Source organism: Ascaphus truei, chromosome 5, assembly GCF_040206685.1.
Source record: "Ascaphus truei isolate aAscTru1 chromosome 5, aAscTru1.hap1, whole genome shotgun sequence".
Taxonomy (NCBI): Eukaryota; Metazoa; Chordata; class Amphibia; order Anura; family Ascaphidae; genus Ascaphus; species Ascaphus truei.
Window position 1 is genome coordinate 100,901,267 of NC_134487.1, and position 25,398 is coordinate 100,926,664.

At 42.6% G+C, this 25,398-nt stretch overlaps 1 protein-coding gene and 1 long non-coding RNA gene across 18 annotated transcripts in view; one reads left to right on the plus strand and one right to left on the minus strand.

Annotated features, from left to right (window-relative positions):
* LOC142495190 (uncharacterized) overlaps nucleotides 1–21,128 on the minus strand; it is a 66,788-nt gene extending 45,660 nt beyond the window's left edge. Inside the window, exons 1-4 of one of the 6 annotated variants that reach the window (XR_012801687.1) lie at nucleotides 20,291–21,128; nucleotides 19,149–19,216; nucleotides 11,483–11,659; nucleotides 8,834–11,198 (exon numbers count right to left, since the gene is read on the minus strand). This is a non-coding gene — a long non-coding RNA (uncharacterized LOC142495190). Of the gene's footprint in view, nucleotides 1–5,644; nucleotides 5,823–8,833; nucleotides 11,199–11,482; nucleotides 11,660–19,148; nucleotides 19,217–20,290 lie in introns of those variants that run through there. The other 5 variants (XR_012801688.1, XR_012801689.1, XR_012801684.1 and 2 more) reach the window with 5 other exon arrangements.
* GRIP1 (glutamate receptor interacting protein 1) overlaps nucleotides 1–25,398 on the plus strand; it is an 894,479-nt gene that overhangs the window by 571,222 nt on the left and 297,859 nt on the right. The window contains exon 2 of one of the 12 annotated variants that reach the window (XM_075600325.1): nucleotides 11,013–11,093. The exons of the other annotated variants lie outside the window; for them this stretch is intronic. The gene's annotated coding sequence lies outside the window, so the exon portion shown is untranslated. The remainder of the gene's footprint in view (nucleotides 1–11,012; nucleotides 11,094–25,398) is intronic. 12 annotated transcript variants of the gene reach the window in all.

The following is a 25,398-nucleotide window of genomic DNA, read 5'->3' on the forward strand; positions in this document are numbered from 1 at the left end:
TATTGCAGTTTACAGCTCAAACTGCTGGGAATATTGGCAACAAATTATCCCAAACAGGAAAGTGTTACAATTATCTTGCACCACTGGGAAGGTGGCTAAAGCCTGCTATATAAATCAAAGGATGCTCAGTATATTAAAATTCATTAAAAATGGCATTGAGTTGAATTTTAAAATAATAAACAAAAGTAAATAACTGATTTTTAAACATTTTTTTTTAACACGTATAGGATATTGCTTGGATTCTCCTTTTTTAAAGCCAAAAAAACCTGTCTCATTAAAACAAACTAAAAGCTCATATACAGTAAGTGACATTCATGCAAAGCATGTGAGTTCATGACGCCTAATAAAAGATTCAAGAATCACAATAACAGTAAATCCTTTGCTGTAAATCATTTTATTAACTGTAACATGCAATAGGAGAGAGAAATGGTAGAGCACAACCGGAATTTATCCAAAAGAGGAATTAAAAAGAGGAAAGTGCGTTATTAATAAAAGGGTTTAATAGTCATGGAAAAAAGGGGGCAAGGCATTACCCTACCAACATGTTTTGTGCTACACAGAGCACTTTATCAAGGCATACACATCCTGTCATCATTAACATATTTAAAGGTTAAAAAGTAATTGGCTTACCAATCCTAAAGCGAATGCAGGAACCTCCCCACGATCTAATGGGGAACTGGTGTGGGGTCAGTCAGGCGCGCGCACGCGTCCCCACAAGCAGCCCCCACCTCCCACACGCAATCCTGGGCCAAAAGATAGGAAGCCGAGCTGTCCCGCGCTTGCGCAGAGACAGTGAGAGGCTTCTCTGCTCATATGGCCAAGGAACGTGCCTAAGGAGCGGGGGAGCGTGCCGGACGCGCACGCACCCGCCAGCGTCACCCACACGTCAATCTCTGCCGGTGCGCATGCGCATCTCTCATGAAGAAGAATATGGACAAACCTCGATCTCTCCCTGTTGCGGCGCCATAGAGTGAGACGCTGGAGCCCCGGAGGAACGCGCTTGCGCAGTAACAACCCCTGGGCTCCATGCGTCTCCCACACTGAGCGCAGCCCGAGGAAAGAGGAGAAAATAAATAAATAAATGAAATAAATAAGAAAAAAAGAGAAATAGCAACGGGAAAAAGGGAAGAGGGAGGGGAAAGGTGGAAGAAGGTGGGGACTGGGAAAAGTGATAGAAAAAGGAAAAGGAAAAAAGTGGGAAAATGATGATAATGAAAATAATAATAAAAAATGAAGAATGTGAATAAAAAATATTAATAAAGAATTAAAAAATGAGAAAAATATGTAAAGAAAAATGATAAAGAAAATTGAACCGAGGGAGAGAATGCGCACCAGCAGAGCCACCACAATCAGACCATCATGGACATGATCCCTACAATAACAATGATTAAATTCAATTTTATTCAAAAAATACATCATGACGAACACATTTACAAAAACAGTAATTCCTGTCTCTGATATATGAATAAATCATAATATCAGAGAGGGAATAGTCTGTATATAAAAAACATAACTTAATGTATGTATATTATAATGCTTTGAACCCAATAGCTAGTGATGGTTAGTTCATAACACATTTATGCAAAACCTACTGGAATAATAACGTAAAAACAGGGAAATGAATTGGATAAATGGTGGTAAACAATATGGTGGTAAACAATATGTGGAAAGTAGGAGAAAGATCTCCAATACCGTGCTCAGCTATATGGTATTCCTTAGAAAGATATAAATCATGTATCATGAAAAAAGATATAAATCATGTATCATGAAAAAGGACAAAGTGGAAAAGGCTGTCTTCTCAAATATAGGTGCCGTGTGTTCCATATAATTAACCCCTTCCTCTAGCGGGCGGGACCTGAATCTACTGGTAAAATCAGTGAAAAATATCTGATTACCTAAGAACAGTTTGTAGTCCCCCTAGGAAGTATATGGGTACAGGGAACGTAACCCCCAGAGCGCAGGTGAGCGGACTGGGGTACTCACGGTTGGAAGGTCTCAGCAGTTCCTTAGGCGTGCATCACGCTGGTAATGGACGAGTAGAGAAATCCTGCAGGAGGTAAGCGGAGCACAGCGAAGCAAATGCAGGGCCCCTGCATTTGCTTCGCTGTGCTCTGCTTACCTCCTGCAGGATTTCTCTACTCGTAAACAATATGTGGGTCGCACAATTCGAGCTTTAAAGATAAGAATCATGGAACATGTGCGACTCATAGAGAGGGGTGACCTGACTCATCCTGTGTCAAATCATTTTTCCTGTTGTAGCTTGGGGGGTGTGGGGGCCTTTTCCTTTTCAGAAATAGAACATGTACCACAGTCCATCAGAGGCGGGAGTAGAGTCGATGCTTTAGACCGCAGGGAACTATATTGGATATTCACTATAAAGACGAGAGTTCCATCTGGGTTGAACTCAGATTGGGACCTGGGTCCTTTTCTAGAGAAATAAGTCTATGTATGGATCTTAGTTACTTACATGTCCATACGGATCCTATTCATATGTATGTGTGTACTCTCTGAATTATTTTGTGAGCGCACGCAGTTTTGGATTTGTATATATGATTCATTTATCCAATTCATTTCCCTGTTTTGTATATCCTGATTTGTTCATTCTTTTCCCTTCGTCTTCCTCTTCTGTTCTCTCCCTGTTTTTGTTGTTGTATTTGGTATGCTTCCATCATTCCGCACTATTCGCTTTCTAATCCATATTCTCAATATTTTAAAGTTAAAAATGAGAAAAAGAATATTATTAATATTCTAAAAAGATTACTTAAGATATTCATTTGAAATCATTTTATGAAATATCCTTAATACAGTACCCATGGACTTGTAGTTTGTTTCACTCAATTCATTTACATCTAATTGAGTTGATTATAACATTATACATATGTATATGCATGATTTATTATTAACTTTTAAAGCCATGGTTGATACTTGTTTGATGTTTTTTCTTTTACATTTATGCTACTGGATGTGTCATAATCTCATATTGATTTTTACGTTATTATTCCAGTAGGTTTTGCATAAATGTGTTATGAACTAACCATCACTAGCTATTGGGTTCAAAGCATTATAATATACATACATTAAGTTGTTTTTTATATACAGACTATTCCCTCTCTGATATTATGATTTATTCATATATTAGAGACAGGAATTACTGTTTTTGTAAATGTGTTCGTCATGATGTATTTTTTGTATTTTTTGTATTTTTCGAATAAAATGTAATTGTTATTGTAGGGATCATGTCCATGATGGTCTGATGGTGGTGGCTCTGCTGGTGCGCATTCTCTCCCTCGGTTCAATTTTCTTTATCATTTTTCTTTACATATTTTTCTCATTTTTTAATTCTTTATTAATATTTTTTATTCACATTCTTCATTTTTTATTATTTTCATTATCATAATTTTCCCACTTTTTTCACACTTTTTTTCACACTTTTTTCCTTTTCCTTTTTCTATCACTTTTCCCAATCCCCCCCTTCTTCCCCCTCTTCTCCCTTCTCCTTTCCCCTCCCTCCTCCCCCCTCGTCTCCCTCCTCCTTTCCCTCCCCCCTCCCTCCCTTTTTCCCCTTGCTATTTCTCTTTTTTTCTTATTTATTTCATTTATTTATTTATTTTTATTTATTTATTTTCTCCTCTTTCCTCGGGCTGCGCTCAGTGTGGGAGACGCATGGAGCCCAGGGGTTGTTACTGCGCAAGCGCGTTCCCCCGGGGCTCCAGCGTCTCACTCTATGGCGCCGCAACAGGGAGAGATCGAGGTTTGTCCATATTCTTCTTCATGAGAGATGCGCATGCGCACCGGCAGAGATTGACGTGTGGGTGACGCTGGCGGGTGCGTGCGCGTCCGGCACGCTCCCCTGCTCCTTAGGCACGTTCCTTGGCCATATGAGCAGAGAAGCCTCTCACTGTCTCTGCGCAAGCGCGGGACAGCTCGGCTTCCTATCTTTTGGCCCAGGATTGCGTGTGGGAGGTGGGGGCTGCTTGTGGGGACGCGTGCACGCGCCTGACTGACCCCACATCAGTTCCTCATTAGATCGTGGGGAGGTTACTGCATTCACTTTAGGATTGGTAAGCCAATTACTTTTTAACCTTTAAATATGTTAATGATGACAGGATGTGTATGCCTTGATAAAGTGCTCTGTGTAGCACAAAACATGTTGGTAGGGTAATGCCTTGCCCCCTTTTTTCCATGACTATTAAACCCTTTTATTAATAACGCACTTTCCTCTTTTTAATTCCTCTTTTGGATAAATTCCGGTTGTGCTCTACCATTTATCTCTCCTATTGCATTCTATCTTCACGGACAGAGGCACACCTTGAAGGTCTGATGGGAACAACATGGACGCTGGAGCAGACTCGTGAGTGTTTACTGCTTGCTACATGGTTAAATCATTCTAATAAGGGATTAGGGTATTATTCATTGGGGTGATTATTAGCTCTTGGGTTCCTGGACAACTTGAGTGCCATCTCTGCTGGCTTACCAACTAGGATACCACACCCAGTACCCTCCCTACAATCAAGATACATCCCAGACTTCATACAGGATTTATCATCATTATTTCATCATTACCCTGACTGTATACGGTTCTTAGCACCACGCATTATATTCCTATTAACTGTAACACCAGTTGTGTGATATACCTTGCATCATGCATCTGTGGCCTTAAGTACGTTGGCAAAACCCGTAGACAATTATGACAACGTATACTTTAACATATAGGTTCTATCATGTACAACCTTGACACTCATCTCCTGGCACAGGACAACACGGTGGAGATGTTAAAGCCCTCACTTTTCAGGGCATAGATCACATTGTGCCAGCTATAAGAGGGGCATGGGATAAGGCCTGGGACCCGCTGCGCCCGACGCGTCACGTGGTGTGGCTGTGAGCCAATGAGGAGGGGAGGCTTCGGGGAGCGGGGAGGAGAGAGGGGAGGGAAATCAGCGTGAGTGCCTGTCTGTATGTGTGTATGTGTGTATGTGTGTGCCTGCCTGTGTGTGTGCATGAGTGCCTGCCTGTGTGTGTGTGTGTGTGTGTGTACGTGCATGAGTGTGTGTGTGTTTGTGTGTACGTGCATGAGTGCCTGCGTGTGTGTGTGTGTGTGTGTGCCTGAGTGTCAGCGTGTGAGTAGGGCAGCCCGCAGCAGCTCCCTCCTTCAGTTGCAGCCCGAGCCCGTGGCGGGGGTGGGGGTGACATGAATAATGCAATTGGATTTGACACATATTACAGTCCAAAATGACACTGCCAGCTCAGAAAATTGCCTTCTTATCTCAATATTTGTGCCGATCTAGTCAACATTCGTGCAGCCGTTGGTACACTGCAGCCGGACATATGCGGTATGCCCAACCATTGTTTGGAATCAGCTGCTTGTGAGAAGGGGGCGGGGCTATCGCGGGTCCCTCCGCTTAAACCACGCCCCCCTCCCTCCCACTCCAGCCCCGGCTCCCGCTCCCTACAGACCACATATCGCGGTCTGTGTCTGTCAGCGCCCCGCCTGTCTGCAGTGCTGGCGCGCTGACGGAGGGAGCGGGGCCTTAGCCTAAGAAACTTCTAATGCGTGAATCTCGTGGACATACCATTTACAGTACATACCCTGAGTCCAGACGGACTAAATGAAGGATTTGTTTATATGTCTGTTATACACTGACTACATTTACTGCTATTATCCATTATACGCCATTGGATATACTGACCTCTGTCTCCTCTCTCTCTCACTGTCTCCTCACTGTCTCTCTCTGTCTCCTCTCTCTCTCTCTCTCTCTCTCTCTCTCTCTCTCTCTCTCTCAATTAACTGTCCTTTTCAAACCTTAAAATGGTATACTCAACATCTAAAAAAACAATAAGAAAATATCAATTGAATGCATTGACAAAGAAAAATCAATAATGTTATTAAACCATATTCTCTAGCACGGCGAACTGCTCCATGAAAATAACATCCTCAACATGAAGCTTTTTCATAGCCTGAGATCAAATGGATATGACACCAAGTCTTTATATAACATATATAAAAGGAATATCTTACATCCGAGTGAGTAACACATCTGGTTTATGAATCTACAATTGGCCTTCACTATAGTTTGGAGTAATAAGGTGGTATGATGAATCTTGCACACTCCTTTCGGCTTTAAAATACCACTAAGCACCAAACATCCTTCTTCAAGTGCCAAGTTCCAATAAAACACGAAATTAGAATTTACAATGCAACAGGATTTATTTAATATTCATTATCGATGAGATGGAGAGACAAAATAAGAATCAATACTTATTATTTTGATTTCTACATGCCATCTTTAATGCACCCTGTTTTAAACATGGTCAACAAAAATGACCCCTGTAAAATTCATAGTGCCACATCTGTTAATATAAGACTCCCTCAAAAAGGCTAAGTTAGATTATAATTAATACACCTGTCTTCAAACAATAATATTGTCAGCTTCAACAGCAGTAACTCCAACTCCTTCAGCAAGACGCTGAAGGATTTCTATAACAGTGTGTCAACATGGCAAATACTATTTAAACGGGTCTATTCTGCATCTGCAACCCCGAAGAAGCCACAAGGTGGCGAAACGTGCGTTGGGTTTTTCACACGTCAGACATTATCACTGACTGCGTGACTGTAGCATCTGAGAGCAGGAACAATTTGGCTACACCAGTCCGGAGCTCCTTGAGTGCCCCTGATTTAGTGGTATCAACCGAATGATATCAGGAAGTGGACCTTTACTCTGCCTTTCTTCTGTGAACCCTGCTTATGGTGGTGGATGCATGATGTGATATTGGAACTAATGATCTGTGCATCTTCATTGCCAAGGCAGGATTTTATATCTTACATCCGTTAGGCAGATGGATTTAAATGAATCCTATATGGCATACTCATTACTACTTGTTCCAAATATGGATGAGATTAGTAACATAAGGATTACTGTATTAGCCCCATTTACGTTATTATGGATGTAGCATCTTGTATGTATCAGCTGCCGCAGAGCATGTACTGGTGCACAGTGTGCAAATCCTTGACCGTCTGCGGCACAGTGACACGACACTGGATTGTTACACCAATCCATCGCTTATTTTAAATTATTCTAAATCTGTCTCCGCATCTCCCCTCCTGAAATCCCTCTCCTGGCTTCCGATCAAATCCCGTATCTCACACTCAATTCTCCTCCTCACTTTTAAAGCTTTACATTCTTCTGCCCCTCCTTACATCTCAGCCCTAATTACTCGCTATGCACCATCCCGACTCTTGCGTTCTTCTCAAGGATGTCTTCTTTCTACCCCCTTTGTATCTAAAGCTCTCTCCCGCCTTAAACCTTTCTCACTTTCTGCCCCGCACCTCTGGAATGCCCTTCCCCTCAATACCCGACTAGCACCTTCCCTATCCACCTTAAGACACATCTGCTTAAAGCAGGGACTCCTCTTCCTTAATGTTACTTTTATGTCTGAAGCACTTATTCCCATGACCTGATTTATATTATTTGTTATTTACATGATATATATTACTACTGTGAATCGCTATGTACATTTATGACACTATATAAATAAAGCATACATACAATAATATCTGGTACTCCCAGGCCTCCACACTCCTTAGATGCTAACATTACCGACCTTGACACTCTTGGTCTTTTATTTCTCCATATAAATTGGAACATTTTATTTTGTAAATTTTTGAGTTCTGTCAAGGGTACATTGACTGGAAGAGTTTGAAAGACGTACAGGAGTCTAGGGAGAATATTCATTGTAACCGATGCTACTCTCCCCAGCCACTATACAAGAGGGTATAGATGGCACACCACTGCTTTAAACAAAATGTAAACAAAAAATTCACTTTTGGTGGTGTTTTGATCTGAGGAAGGGACCTAGTGTCCAGAAATGTTACCTGTACTGACTCTGATGTATTAATACATTTGGTAGTCTTTTGACACCACCAAAATCTTTTGTGTGCTCTTTCTATTTTTTGTTTATTGCTCTCCCCAGCCACGATATTTGGTATCTGTACCAACATTCTAGGTCATGTTCTAGTACCAACATTTTACTTGACTTTCACTGGCAAACAGTCTTGTCACTAAAAGACACTGGGTCGCCTTTTATTTTGGTAAAGAGGGATGGAAAGTTACATTTATAAAATTGGATTGGAGTCCCAGAAGTATTTAAATGTTCTAAAGATGGAGTTTCTGTTGGCTTTAATAAAATGTCTTAAGACCTTATGGTCAGAATATACGTTTAAATGCCAAAAAAGATAGTTCTATTGTTCAGATGACATTTATGTACATTGTTCTTCCTGTTTCAAAGTTTTGATGTGATACCACAAAAACAATAAAAAAAAGTAAAGTTTGAATTTAAAAAAAAATGAAAAGTTGGTGGAACACTGTGGCCTCTACTACCCGGTACCTGTATTTAAGGACACAGGACTCTGACACCATTCATTATCCCTAAGGAAGCCAAGTGGCGAAACTCATTGGGTTGAACTGTAGAAGCTGTAGACGCTTGGCACAAACCACATGTGCAAACCTTGCCTCTTGATTGTTGGGACTCTTCACGTATATGAGCTTGCGGAGCACACGTGGCTTCCTGATTGTCGTTGACAAAAGAGGTCAGGGCAGCCAGGTTAGCTTGTCCACGCGGGCTGGACGGGACCCCGCGGAGGTTGGAGTAAGAAAGTTCTCACCAAATCGTAAGGCTGCAAAGATGATGGAGGGCACTGATCTTCCTCCCCCCCCGCCCCCCAAGATTCCTGGAAGGATTCCAACACCGCACACAACCAGAAGAACAAGAGGAAGACCACACGAGATGCTAATTATGCTGGAAAGTTTTTATTCTACATGCATAAAGTCCAAGACAATTTTTCTAAATAAAACTCTTATTACTCTATGGCATTTTCTCTTTATATTTGAGTCCTTTTAAGCTGTTTGCTCCAGGTGACCAATATCCCTACAGAAATCTGGATGCACGAGATTAGTCTCTAGCACGAATGTATGTGAGCGCATACTGTATATCTCATGTTTGTTGTCACAATTCTTAACAATATTACACCATTTTTCTCTTCTCTTTGATCTATGCGCCAGAGGACAACTTTATTCGAAATAATGAAATAAAATGACTTTGTACATGATAAATTGTATCATGTATTGTGAATTAAATTAGGGTGTACACCAATTAAGAGCTCATTGCTTTCTTTTCAGTCCCCTCCTTGTGTTACATAAAATTCCAATCCTCTTGGAGCACTCTTTACCCTTAGATTTTGATTAGAGCTATTTTCTACCTGAATGGATTTGAAACCAAACAAAGGTCTGTGAGAACACAAGGGTAATTAAATAAAAATGGCAGTGGACCAGAAATATCACAAGAAGAAATTATCGTTGGACAAAGTTGGTACTTGACTGGATTCAAAGTGAAACTAAAAGACCAAGACGATGACGAGCAAAAGTAAAGTGGTAGAAATCAAATCGGCAGCAAAGACTGAGGACACAGAGGACCCCCGTTCCAGCCGTGACAATTGTGTGTCAGCGGATCCAGGCGACCCCGCGGTCCGGAACGTGAGGCCAAAGACGGAGGAGACTGGGGCTGGTGATATCGCTTGTTTTATGTGCCTATTTTGATCTATGACACTGTGTGTTAATTTTATTGCGTGTATAAATTGTTATTATTGTGCTACGCTATGGAAGCCTCTCTTTCTTTCCTACTACTCTGACTGATGAGGTGCCGTGTATGCTGCTAACATCATATCAGTTATCTAACTGTGGGGTTGCTCATCTACCATCTAACATCACAGAATCAAGCATCTGCCTCTGATCTCTGATGTGCCTGATTTTATTTGATGCCACGTGAGTCTCCATTCACCTGATATCATATCACATTGTTTGATCAAACTTTATTTGCACTATTTTGTGCCTTTTATTTTTTCACATATCGATACCTGCGCTAGCTACCCTGATCTCCGAGAAATCAAATCAGAACATTTATAGGAGCAACATTAAGAGGCTAGCAACTGCAGCAAGTGATCAACAGAGACACAGATTTACAGGAAAAGTATTTTGTATAATTTAATAGCAATCATTACATTTAAGGGAATAAGTAAACATGAGATCTGTATATTTATAGATTAACACCACCTGTAAGAGGGTGGTTCTAGCTGTCGCAATTTAAAGCAAAATAAGGTTGGCAGCTAAAGATGGAGGTTTCTAAAGAAAAAGCAGTCTACGTACACATCATCACATAAGTATAGTACTTTAATGTCGTCGTGCCTGGAAACTTTTTTGTGGGCGCTAAAGCAAGCTATGGTATTAGAGTTCTACATTAAAACATTTCCATTTGTGATTTTGACCTTGCTCATTATGGCAGGAGTGGAAGAGCTGAGTCTGATGGGCTTCTGTTGTCAGAAACACTAGCCTGAAGTGCAAAATCCAATACACATTGATTGTTCTGCCTAATGCAGTTTACTGCAAATGTTTTTGTTCACGTTTCCTGTGCCGGCTTGGTGTGCCAGTACATTTTTATGCATGGACCTGCACTTAAGCACATAACGCTTTAATTTTTATGGCAAGTATACTTAACTACAATTTCATGTACCAGAAAGAAGGAGGCAGTCTTTGCAGGAAAGAAAATGTACGAAGTCTGTTATAATTGCTGAAGACCTAGCATCGTGTTGATAAGAACAGGCAGGTGCCCATGACGGCACTAGATCAGCCAGTTCAAGCCCTGCAATGGAAGAGGGGCTTGCAAAAGCATTACAGCTATTCCTGTTGTTTTCTATGAGCATTCTGACTTTCAGTATCTATGTAAATTGAAGTGACGGACACAAACAATCCGATGTGCTGCAGTCGGCTTCATTTTGATCTTTTCGGTGTGAGATGTTGGGATATAGTGGAGTGCTGCCCCAGCATTGCCATGGCATCCTATGGGATATTGGGAGATACAGTATACTCGGCTATGTTGTGTTATCACTTGAAATAATTAGGCTAAATCTGAGGTGTGTGTGTGTAAAGCACCTCTTTTACGCCCCCACTCCCCCTTTTTTGCAGGATGGGAACAGGAGGATCCTCCCAGAGATGAATGACACTTTCCAGTTCCCCCTGGTTCCTGAGATACTTTACCGGTAGAAGGTACCGACGTTACTTTCCGACTTTGAAAACACTGTTGATTATCTTGGTAACCAGGCGGTCTTCTGAGCTAACAATATCGCAGTTTAGCTCTGGGACTCTTTGGTTCTGAATCCGTAAACAAGATATAAAAAAATAGGATTGCTGTTTTTAAGGGAAATGTTATCTTGTACATGTTGCATTTCTCCGGGAACACGGATTTGAAGCATATCCGCAACTTATCGGCTTGACTAATAATGGCGTTGTAATTATTTGGCAAAACCAACAATTTATTTTACTTGACTTTCACTGGCAAACAGTCTTATCACCAAAAGACACTGGATAAATAGTGTAAAAGCCCAAAGCATTTGTCTACTACGGAAATGATAAAACAAAATAAAAAATTAACGCACCTGATATTTCCAAGGCTTTCACACAGCTATAGTTCAGACAGACCAGGAAATAGTTGTTTGCTCACACAGCATGCTGTTAAAAATGGACAAAATAGGATTTCATTGGCATTTGCAAGATTTTGCCTAAAATGATTGTTTTGCAGCGTCATGCATTTGTCGACGTTTTTCAATTTTGACCTGATAAATGAACAAAACAGATGTTTTACATATACGGTCAGGGCCGCAGACAGATTTCCCGGGGCCCAGGACTACAGTTCTGACCGCCCCCCCCCCAAAAAAAAAAACCACTTCCCACCCCCCAATGCAAAAAAATTCCAACCATCAAATACATACAAAACAAATCTCCATCCCCACAAATATAGGCGACCTCCTCCACCCTCCACCCTCCACCCTCCACCCCCCCAAATGCATACAAAAAACACACTTACCCAATACATATGAAAAAAACAATAATACATATAACCCCCACCATAATATATATATTATATATTGTGTGTGTGTATATGTATATGTGTGTGTATATATATATATATATATATATATATATATATATTTGTGTGTATGCTTTACCTTAACTTACAAGGGAGTTTGTGTGAAAAATTGCACTTTGCTCCGGCTACTTTCATACTAGTTGCATGGGCAGCTGAGAATCCGTGGGCGGAAACAAGTCCCTTTGGGTGCTGCCAGTTGAGCCCTGGCGTATAGTGAAAGTGTGTGGATCTGTTTTATTTCAGATGCTTATTTAATAGTTATCCGTCAGCTCATCTGCCTCACTGAAATCATCAGCCAGCTGTCTACAACTTGGTTAGTACTCCAAATTGAAAAGCATATATTGCTTTTATGACACTCTTGTCATCAATTATGGAAGCTTTCTTCTATTTCTATTGATTTCTCTGACAGTAACGTTTTATTTCTCTACTATGTAACTGGCCTCTGTAGACCTTTTCATTCTTATTTAAGTTTTTCCATCCACATCTGTATAAATAATTAGAAAACGAAAAAGTAGCGTATGGAAGGCAACGGGATACAAGCCAGTTTAGAGGACTTGTAAGGGAGAGAAAGATATTCAAACAAGACAAATGATGGGCTTAGGAAATGTACGATCTGTACAATCTATACATTTTGTTATTTGGTATTAATAGCAATGCAGTTCGTGTAGAAATATATTCTCTGCAGGTAGCAATTCCTAGCCTTTGGAGCAATTTGTGAGTTCTTCAGAGATGATGTTGTACATGAACTGTTGACACCACCTTATTCAATGTTAAATGTGTTGCTGAAATTGGAGTTTGGGCAAATATATTATCCTTGTGGATTACAATGGCTGTGAACAGCGAATATTTCATTTTGCAGAGCAGCACAATGTACCTCGCTGGCGCCATTAGTTTCTTGATATGAGACCCCCGAGGGCCTAGTCAGTCACCTTTTGTCTTCTCAATCTCTTCCACGGTCAGTAAATATCATTAATAGGTCTATCTGTGGCTGCAGCATTTTCCTTTGAAGGACATTGATCTTATTCATCACTAGTGAGGAAAAGTGATTGTTGGTTCATTCAAATGTTGGCTATGAATGAGTTTTTTGCAGATTTGTGACCTTCCCTTGACATAGATGCACTATTTTAACATGATGTATCACAAATCTGCGACAGCCTCTTGCAAGCTGACAGGTTATGAGATGTGGATGGTGCATGAAGATCGCTTGATAAATGTGCACCTTGTAGCGGTTTAACCTGTTAACTGCTAGAATGACCTGGAGAAAATTGCTTAACACTTATGAAGTCGTAAGTTAAAATTCTTGAAGCCGCAACCTAATGGTACCATTCTCCAACACCGATTTAGATATCTGGGGAATTTGTCTGAGATACTGAAACCTTAAAGATGGGGTACCAGTAATGGATGAAAAAGTCCCCAGTTAAGTCACAGAAGCCAAGAGTCTCATCTTGAACTGCATTTTTCATGAGATCCCTGCTCTAAAGTGGAATTGCATATTAAAGCCCCTTTTTATTTAGCTACTAAACTCATAATGGAATATTTTTTTCAACTATATTCTCGTGAACCTTTGATTTATAGAACAGTTAAACCGAAATCATTAGTGGAGACATCTCATCGAGCAGGGGGCCCTTTTTTATTTTTCTCATAGAAACTAAAATCAAACATTTCAGTTTGGTGTTTGCCCTTCATCCCTAACCTAAAAGCTGAAAAAAATGTATTTAACTGTAATTAGCACTCTATTCGTGCCTTTTGATAGTTGTGTAAAATTTCCACATTTTTTTTTGTTCCTATAAAGTTGAGTGAAGTAAAGAAAAGAAAAAAACCAAAGTGCAACAAAAAAAAACACTAACAGTAATACTACTACTCCTATTTCAAGTAATATTTAAGTAATAATCCCCTCAGAACAGGGCATTACTGGCCAATAATGCCCTGGCTGGAAGAGTTGAAGGCCCGAGGCGAAGCCGAGGGACTTGGCCAATAATGCCCTGGCTGGGTTAAAGTCCTTCGGCTTCGGGCCTTCAACTCTTCCAGCCAGGGCATTATTGGCCAGTACTGCCCTGTTCTGAGGGGATTATTACTATTATAGGCTAAATGTAGGCTTATTTCATAAATAATAGACACTTTTGTATAGTTAAATAGATTTTTTTATTAAAATAAAATGGTAAATACATGAAACCACCTCTATATACACATACACTGCAGATATCTATATCCCCACACTGCCGCCCCCTCTGTGTGTGTATATATATACACACACACACACGCACCTCAACACACACACACACACACACACAGCACCTAAACACACACAAACTGCTGCTACACACACACAACAGCACCTTTACACATACAGCAGCTCTACACACACGAGCACACCACACACACACACACACACACACACCACAGCAGCTCTACACACACACACACAGCAGCTCTACATACACACACACACACACACACACACACACACACACACACACACACAGCAGCTCTACACACACAAACTCTGCTGCTACACACATGCTACACCCATAAACACTGCTGCTGACACAGACACACACACACTGGAGCTCTACACACACACAACACAGCCGCTCTACACACACACAAACTGCTGCTACACATACAACAGCACAACACCACACACACACACACACACACACACACACACACACACTGCAGCCACAATAAAAAATGCAGCCACTTACAAAATGTTGCACTCTCCCCCATCCCACCTCTACACACAATACAGCACCTCTATACACACACACACACACACACACACACACACACACACACAACACTGCACCTCTACACACACGACATACACACACACACAACACTGCACCTCTACACACACGACATACACACACACACACACACACACACAACACTGCACCTCTACACACACACAAACTGTTGCTACACACACACACATGCTACACCCATAAACACTGCTACTGACACACACGCACACACACAGCACCTCAACACAGATATACAACACAACAGCACAGAGCTCTCTCTCCCCCCCTCTCCCCCCCCCCCCCCCCCCAATTCAACTGAATCTGCTCAGAAAATCTGTCAGCTCGGGATGGGGGGGGGGGGGGGGGAGGAGTCAACCCATGGCTGTTACTTCATTCTGACCAATCCCCTGCCCTGTCTCAGCTGTTCTGAAAGCTGATTGGCTGGAAATAAACATATTGAAAACTACACATTGCAAGCTGCTAAAATTCCGGGCATTATCCAATCAGAGAGCAGGGTTTTCAATAATGCCCGAAATTTTACTGCTTTAGCCTATAATAATTAATACTGCTCAGTATCATTTTTCTGTGTCCACCTTTTATTCACTGAAGGCTGTGTAATAAAGAAACCGAGGGACTAGATTGGACTACTAGTATGACGACCCCATAGCAATGTCTGCTAGTGTTGTACTGGGTACTCGAAGAGGGGGGCGGGGGGCGCGTTCCTGGTACCCATCCGGGTAGCTCTCAATTAACTGCAGCGGAGGGTGAGGCGGACCGCTGCATAAGATGAGGACGACCACGGCGACTTCGCTATCACAGCTGGTGCTGGTGGGAGCCAGGGAACATGTGACAGGAGCAATACTATTGGACAGCCAGCTCCTCCCTGGCTGTCCAATAGTAATACTCCTGCTCCGGTCATATGTTCCCCGGCTCCCACCGGCTGTGATGGGATGTGTTCCGCTGCTCCCACGGGCTCAACAATGACGTCCTCTGCAGCCAACGCCACCAGGATGTCTGCTGCTACTCCCACGATGTTGCCATGGTCCTCCTCACCCTCTGCCGCCGGCTGCAGGTAAGTCTTCTGCTGCTCTGCTCCTGCCGTTCTCCAAGAGGAGGACCGAGGAGAGCAGAACGGAAATTACCCGGCACAGGGTCCCAGTCCCCTGGTTCCGGGTAATTTCCGGGTACTTAAAATAGTGCCGGGTACCGGGTCATTTCCTGGTACTTGTTACATCACTAATGTCTGGTCACATTACTGCCAATATCACAGCCCCCATTTATGCACAAAATGAAACATTACTCCTATATGATTGGTAACATAGCAGTTGTTATGCTGTAGGTACAAATGGTCCTGTAACATTTACAGGTCTGCTTGAAATAGTATGTGATGGTGCCAACGAAAATAATTCGTGCTCAATAATGTCAATGGTTTAAAAAAAAAAAGAAGGAAGATACTGCTGTGACTGAGACATTGAAATAAGTTAAAATACATGGTAAATATGTCATTGTAAACATTAGTTTGGCTTTTTGAATTTTATTTTGGGGTGCAGCTGCCTTCATTTTCTTTAACGACTCGTAGGGAATTGTGGACAATGGGGACTGATTAAAGATCTAGTACTTTTAACTTGTTCAAGTATTTCTGATTGATTTGACTTCCTTTGTGTCTGCTGTGTTTTATCAAATTTGTTGCTGAATGTACGTGACATTTATAGGTCTCCTGTGTTGTATGAGAGAGTTCAGCATATCACTTAGAAATCAATATATCTAACGGCAGCCACCCACCAACTCCAACTGGTTCCCTCGTGTTAAAATGCTTATTAATTTCTATTACTACCGGATATTCTTCATTCTTACTGTGGAATCATTCTTATGTTGAATTGAAATTCGAGACATATAAACATAAAACGTACAAACATAAAAATATAATATATATTATATTTATATATAATATTTATGATATATGCTTGTTTGTTGGCAGCAATCAATCGCTAATCGGCATGCCGACCCACCCAGTCCACTGGGGTTTAGTAGAAGTCAGTCCTTTAGTGTGACTAAAAGCTCCACCATAGAGGGTGACCAGATTTACAAAAGTAAAAACCGGGAAACATTAAAAAAAAAAAAAAAAATCATGCCCGCTTTTCCATAGCGGCAGCTTGGAAGAAATTAAACGTACCATCCAGGCATACGTTAATCAAGAGAGTGAATGAGGTAAATCTCGTGGAAAAACTCTAGCCCAACTGAACCAAAAACTGGAACGATGCTACAAAATATGGGAACTATGGACCCTGACCTAGAACTTGCCTAGAGCTTACCTATCGTATGCTTAAAAGAAAAGAGGGAGACCAACTATACAGACCCGCCATATCAGCCTTCTCAGGTCTTGGCTCTGTTTAGAAGCCGTTCCCCCCCCCCTCACCTCAATCTCTCCCTCCCGCAGACCCCCCTTCTACTATCCCGAATCTTTTTCTATTCTTTGCTACAAAGGAAAGCCTAGTACGGTACCAGTAAAAGCCAAATAAAGATGGATATAACTTAGTCTGACTGTAAAACATAAAGATAGAGGTAAAGAGTGTCTGTTGCAATATAGTATGCTAAAACCCATGCATTAAATGTCCAGATGTATAAGTACTGTATTTATGTTAAAATCGAACAAGCAACTTGTTATGTTATACCAAAAAAATAAATAAATAAAAAACATTGAAACAAAAAAAGATAGACCAAATGACATCACCAACTGCGCCCCATCTCCTATGTCTCTGCCCCTCTCTGTCCCCCCCATCTCTCTCACACCCCATTCTCTCTCCCCCCATTCCTTCATTCTCTCTCCCCCCATTCCTCCATTCTCTCTCCCCCCATTCCTCCATTCTCTCCCCCTCCCCATCCATCCTCTCTCCCCCATCTCTACATTCTCGTTCCACCCATCCCATTCTTTCTCTCTCTCCCCATTCTCTCTCTCTCCCCCCATTATGTGTCTGTCTCTCTCCCCATTTTGTCTTTCTTCTCATGCGGTCTCTCCCCCCATGCTGTGTCTGTCTCTCTCTCTCCATGCTGTCTCTCTCTCTCTATGCTGTCTCTCTCTCTCTATGCTGTCTCTCTCTCTCCATGCTGTCTCTCTCTCTCTCCATGCTGTCTCTCTCCCCCCATGCTGTCTCTCTCCATGCTGTCTCTCTCTCTCTCTCTCCCCACCATGCTGTCTGCCTCTCTCCATGCTCTCTCTCTCCCCCATGCTGTCTCTCTCTCCCCCATGCTGTCTTTCTCTCCCCCATGCTGTCTCTCTCTCCCCCCATGGTGTCTCTATCTCTCCCCCCCCATGCTGTCTCTCTCTCTCTTTCTCCCCCCATGCTGTCTCTCTCTCTCTCCCCATGCTGTCTCTCTCTCTCTCTCTCTCTCTCGCCATGCTATCTCTCTCTCTCTCTCTCCCCATGCTGTCTCTCTCCCCATGCTGTCTCTCTCTCTCCCCATGCTGTCTCTCTCCCCATGCTGTCTCTCTCTCTCCCCATGCTGTCTCTCTCTCTCCCCATGCTGTCTCTCTCTCTCTCTCTCCTCATACTGTCTCTCCCTATGCTGTCTCTCTCTCCATGCTGTCTCTCTATGGTGTCTCTCTCTCCCCATGCTGTCTGTGTGTCTTTCCCCATGCTGTCTCTCCCCCCATGCTGCGTGTCTCGCTCTCTCCATGCTGTCTCTCTCTCCTGTCTCTCTCTCTCTATGCTGTCTCACTCTCTCTCCATGCTGTGTGTGTCTCTCTCTCTCTCCATGCTGTGTGTCTGTCTCACGCCCCATTTTGTCTGTCTCCCTATAGAGAGAGTGTGTGTTTTCTCTCTCCCCATTCATCACCCTACCTGTCACTGTGGTAGAGCATGGTGGGGGAAGCCATCTTGAGCCCTGGCAGCAGACACTGACTCACTTGCTGGGGCTCCGCACTCTCCTCCAGCTCTCCTCTCTGCCAACATTCTTGCTCTCTGCTGCCCCCCCTGCTCTGATGGTCAAAACTGGGACACTCAGAAAAAAACGGGACATTTTAAAGAATGTCAGGCAGACGGGACAGACTTTAAAAAAACGGGACTGTCCCGGCTAAACCGGGACATCTGGTCACCCTACCACCATAGCAAATCCAAGCAGGTTTTTTTCCCCTCAATTTACAATGTTGTTACTGCACTAAAAGCACAGGGTAGCAGCAGAATAAACAGACTGTTAAAGATAAATTATAGTATCCTTCTTGACCTTTTGAGTTACTAGCTTCCCATCTCTGATCCAGCATGATTTTTGCTGTTCCACTGAGGCACATAAACGGAAATGAGGAAAAAGGCTAACAGAAATGGAAGCTAGTGTCAGCTCTTTTGCACTAGCAATAACTAATAACGAGCTAGTAACTATCACTGCAATAATTACAACAAATATAGAGCTATGTAGATATGGTGTGTACTTATTTACCTCCCCTATCCACGCTGAGTACTTCCACCTGCACAACCATTACTTCTACTAGGACAGGGGTCTGCAACCTGTCAAGGAAGAGGAGCCATTTTCTAAAAAATTATTTTTCCAAAATATTCAGAGCCACAACACATGCATGAATATTACACCCCCACAAACACATACATATCACACACTAATAGGCAGGGCAAGACAAATGCGGTCACCTGGAGCTGTCCACTGCTTACATGCGGTGGTGTCCCCTGGCGTCTCCCAGTCTTCTCTGTCTTGACCTTTAAAATCATGTTTTTCTCCTGCAGCACTATTCCAAAATGGCCGGGCGGCGTCATATGACGCCGGGCGGCCATTTTGAATAGTGCACCAGGATAAAAACATGATTTTAAAAGGCGACAAGACAGCAGAAGGCCGGGAGATGCCGTCAGGACCCCGCAACCGGACTCCGCAGGTGGGGGGGTGAGTGGGTTTTGGCCCAGTTTGTTGGGCTCTGCTAATAGGTATATACTGTATAAGCATTTAACATACGACAAACTTATTTTTTTCCCTTTCCTAATTCCGATTAAAGTATGTGGGGGAATAAAATGCATCTCACAATAAGTCCCTTTATTTATTTATTTATTCCCATTGTTTTTCTGTTTAAAACAGTTTGTACAAAAAACACACAAACACACACACACACACACACACACACACACACACACACACACACACACAACATATAGAGGTAGAGGTATCGGTACCATGTTATGCTATTATTTGTGCGAGCTTTCGAGATACACTGATCTCTTCCGGCGATGTTACAATGGATAAATCAAGCAAAGGGTTTACTCAAAAACAATGCATCTCGGAATGTGTCTAGAGCCCATCCCTCCCCCTTGTGTAGTGTGTGATTTATGACTTGAGGTGTTAAATAGTCCCTGAATCTTAGTGAAGTAGGAGTGTGTGAGAGATATATCATATATATATATATATATATATATATATATATATATATATATATATATATATGTGAGTGTGTGTGTAACCCCCCTATTCTCTTCCCCCCCCCCCCCCCCCACCCGGCAGCAGGGGGTAGGGTGTACATGTGTGAACAAAGTCCTGGTCTGCTCCCGATGGATTAGAGTGTCAGCTCCTTGGTCAGTTACCTGTGATCTCAGGGTCCCCGTTGGCAGGTTCAGGTTCAGGCCTTGGCTGTAATGGAGGGTAGTTGGTGGGTTGGAGTACAAGATCAGAAATAGGGCGCCAGGATCTTTTGCAACTCACATGTATTTTATTGACAGGCACACACCAGCTCCAGGCTTGCACAGGATCAATTATTATCTTATAGAGCACAATACCTCATTAGACATTATACCTGCATAATGCTCTCTTCAGGACAAGTTCCCTCAGTGCCTCTTCCCATTCAGGTAAGTACTTTTGGATCCGTCTTGGCCTCTAGTACACCACAAATCTTTTGGGCTTCCTAGCTCCTAGCACACTGCATCCCAAAATACTGCCTCAGCCTGAATATCACTCAGGAAGGGCTTACTTCTATTCTCCTGGTCTTGTCTGTGCCTTCCAGGACCTGGGTTCCCAGGCAGTCTTCCCTTAGCAGTCCCTGGTCTTCCCTGTTCCAACTGTCACTAACTTACTAACTTACTCATTCCTAACTTACTAACTTCTATATTAATAACTCCTAACTCACTAGCTCACTAACTTATATCTCACTCCTTGCCTGTCCTCCCCTCAACTGACCACTGCCTAAACTGTCCCTCTCAACTGTCTTAATCTTAACTGACATACATCTCACAGCCTCACTGGTTGCCTAGCAACATGTGAACTGCAGACTCTGAAGCTGTGACATACTCCTATGAAAAAGTAAGGGGACTATCTATCTCCTACAACTGCCTCTCCTCACTGGCCTCCCTGTCCCTCTCCTCAACTGATTCAACTGTCCCTTTTTTAAATGTCAGCGCAAGCTCCCTCGCGCTACAAACTGCCTTAACTGCAAATGCAGCCGCTCTATTGGCTAAGCCGCAGCATGTGACATTCCCCTGAGGCTCATGGGACTTGTAGTCCCTGCGCTCAGCCTTTCCTGTAATGGCCGCCGCACCTGCACTTTTCTGCGCATGCGCGGCCAATCACAACATGGCCGTCGTGAGTCCTCCCGTGCATCTGTGAGCCCTGCGCCCTGCAGAGGCAGCCGCCGGCAAGCCCGTCGCCACCCGCAACAGCCTCCCACAGCAGCGGAGGTAAGGGGGGGAAACAGAGGACCGAGGAGCCAGATGGGACCTGGCTATATATCTATATATAACACACACACTGTCTGTGCGGGGGGGTCGGGGGGGGTAGGGATGCCGGGAGCTCGGTTTGATGCTGGGGGGGTTGCCGCTCGCCAGCTGCTGCCTCTCTCATACTCACTGTGTGCTGGGGGGGGGGGGGGGGCATGCCTCCTCAATGTCCCACGCCGGGCAGCTCTGTGACGTCATTGTGCACCGGAAGTTGTGGCATGCACTTCCGGTGCGCGTCGGCATCAGGGAGACCCGGTATGGTGACAGTGCAGGAGGCAGCCCAGCAGCTGGGGAGATGCCGGGTGGCAAATAGAGGCCTAACCAGCGCCGGCCGGGGCCCCCCACAGCACACAGTGAGAGGCAGCAGGTGGCGAATGGCAACCTGCGAGAGCCGCATGTAGGTGCGGGAAGAGCCGCATGCTCTTGCAGGTTGCCGACCCCTGTACTTGGAGATAAGTGTGTAATCTTTGTGATAATAAAATGGTGTGGTCTGCTGATGGACATTATGTACCTACATTTACTAATGATACTTTAAACACATTAAAAGGAAAGCTGTTTTAACGTGCATTAGCTATTTAGATGTAAAATTAATATTGCATGGCCCATTTATCCCAAGTCTTTTTTAAACAAGCTAATCATTAAATCATAGCAATGAGCTTTCAGAAGCTCAGCCCCGATTTGCTGCTTTCCTAAATAGTCATGTTAACCCGGTAGACTGTTGGAACAAATCTAATTACATAAAAAAGAAAGTACACCGGCAGAAAGCAAGGGGGAGGAGCTCTCGTGCTATGGCGAGAGTGAAGGAGGCAGTGGGCCGAGGCGCATCTTTTTTGTGATGGGCAAGAAAAAGCATGACTTTGTACACTGTTAAGGGCCACGGCCCCTCCGGTGCTAGCATTCACCTAATCTCTCTCCTGATTGTGCTCTATCGCATGCGCCTTCCGGAGATGTAAACTAACCCCCCTCCCCACAAATGACAATGAATAAAGAACTCTAATTCATGTTAATATGTGTCTGCAGAGAGTCCAGAGAGATTCTGGGGCTCCAGAGTTAGACAGAAAAAGGTGTGTATATATAGATATATCTATATATAGATATATCTATATATAGATATATATCTATATCTCTATATCTATATATATCCTTTTAGGATTCTTTAAAAGGTATTCCTTTCCAACCCACAATAATATCTTGACTGTAGAGGGGTAATGATTTCATAGGCTGGTTTTGTGGAGATAGCGTTATCCCTGATTCACTCTCCCTGAGAGCAACACTCCCAGGATACTTATATCACGCAAGGTATTCTCCTAAACCTTTGTAGATCACAAGAAAAATCCCCTTAATCCTTAATATGCATCCACAATTGGGAGAGGAGACTCACTGTTCAGCATGTATGTCCCTCTGCAGGCGGGCGGTGGTTGGAATCCTTCGGTGTGCAGTCCACTCAAGAAGTGTGTAAGAGTAGGTAGAGGGTTGAGTCGCACTACCAAAATAATTAACAAGGGTATTCTCTCGACCTTGTTCATTATTTTGGGGGTGCGACGCAACCCTCTAACATGTCTGCAGCCTCATACCCCAATCAAATATAGTGACAAGTGTGGTAACGTATAGTTAACAAAGTACCAACTTACATTTAGTTGACTCGCACGTAAAGTATTGTTAACTAGACATATTAAGAAACAATGAGTCACATACACCTAATGATGGGTGACTTTTACCAGTTTCATGGCAAGAGTTGGTTCAAGGAATAAATTAGATTAAACCCGTGTCAGCCATATATGCTTCCATGCATCAGACAGTTACTTCATGATCCTGTAATCACATTATTGCTGAGCCCTTCTCTGCTAGATGGGCTGGTGACGCACTGCAATGCGTTGGCGGTTCCCCTGCCGGTGTGGTAATTAACGTAACAAAACACCACATCTGCCTCACTAGTTGGGGATGACAATTGGTTCATTGGGTGTTTTCTCCATTGTCTCCTGCTTAGAAATAAGCGGCAAAGCTTGCCATTCTGCATTGTAATTTCTGTCACCACAATAAAAATGGCTGACAGTAAAATGAATACATTCAAAGTGAGAAGTGTTTAACAGGGCCCTTTCATGCTGTGCGAACCAGAGCAGGCTTAGCAGCTGGCACTGCCATTTGTAATTTGTGTGCAATTATTAGGCCATTTTAGGTAGTATTTATGTTCCATGTAAAAGATGAGACGATTCATTTGTATACCCAGTCATTATCTGTTCTGACATTAATTTGTATTTTATTTCCTTTCGTAAAGTAGTAATAATGGGGCTGTCAGTCATTTATCATTGTTTCCACGGAAAAAGAAAAAACTGATCATGCGAGTTGCTACTCGCTGCTGGATATCAGCATATTCATGCGGTATAATATATTTCTGTTTTTGTTTTTTACATTTATAGTTTTTCTTCATTCTGCCTTTCTTTGTATGTTACCAGCAGTTTCCTGTGCCAATATCACATCCTACTTTTCAAAGTTTGACTTGGTGTCTATGTATACCTATGTTTAAAGAATGCTAATGGACACAAATGTGTTTCGGGCTTAAAAGTTGGATGGCCAAAAGTATTCCAATGTAGATCAGCAAATAAAAATACCACTACTGAGCGCATTCACATCTGACAGGTCTGCAGCCCTGCTTCTCCCTGTTATCTCATAGTATATAGTGCTTCCACTTCTGCCAGGGATTCTGGGAAATTACATGCAAATGAGCACACCGTGTCTCCTTTTGCATAATGTCCTTTTTAGCATGGACCCCTTTAAGCTTATGCCTGCCATATTACTCTGCTTTTCAGCACAACCTGGGTTAAAGAAGTGTACAGCCAGTAAACCTAATCGGAGACAGCTACAATATTTCGATCTTTTCCGTCTCACCAGTGCGAAGCTGGTTATACTGGCATTGCAATGTGCAGCTTGAATCGGTTTCATCCACACCTTGAATAAGTTCTGATGGGTAATGTAGATCACAAACTAATACAATGCGGTGCATGATTCCTTGAAGTGCTGGTTATAAACTCCTACCTAAAGTATACAGTAATCAGGGTTTTAGTTCTAAAGTCTTTTTTTATTTTTAAGTCATCAGTGCAGAACCTTGTTTACAAATTAGAGGGTTTGCTGATATTATAGCAGCAAGTCCTCTAGAGAAAGTACATTACCATGGTGCACTCCAGGCTAATTTTTTTTAATATATTTTTTAATGCATATGTGATATGAAGTGAAAAAGTGATAAGTGAAATAAAAATGTCAATATTAAAAATAACACGTGGTGCTGCTGGTTCTATCGTAGCTTGCTGTAAGAGATATATGCCTCTATTATAGTAAGAAGATGGTGGCTTCTATACAACCTTTAATAAGGTATAGTGATAAGATGGTATTGTAATTATCTATATAACATAGATTCACAACTATCATAAATGTCCAACATATTACCATCACTTAGTTAAATCTTATATTATAACTGGAGTCTGCTATGAACTCATTAGGTCATGCAATGATCCAGTATCACATATATATTTATCAGATTAGATGAGCCACATGATAACTCAATCAATAGGTCAAACTCTGACAAGACATGTGCAACAGTGAGCTGTATAATATCAGCTGTCGCAATCTGCCTGCAAGTTGGCCATCCACCCAAGGCTTGTGTATCAATGAAGTAGGAAAAAATGTTCAGCAGTAATGTGTTGTGGGATAACATTGAAATATCTAAGCTACCATATAAAAGCTGTTTTCTAGATAGCGCAGCTCTAACATCGCTGCCTAATTTTACTATAATTCTCAGAGACTATCCAGGTTATCCCACAATCTGCAACACAGTGACCAGATGTATGTAGTCGGCAATATACTTAGCTACAGCGTAGCGCCTGGCGATTTGGCAGGGAAGTGTTCACACAGCAGTAAGCTTGAACCGCATGCACCGCGTCACTACTCCCTGCGTGTTTCTTTCCTCTACTGAACTTCGTCAGGAGTTG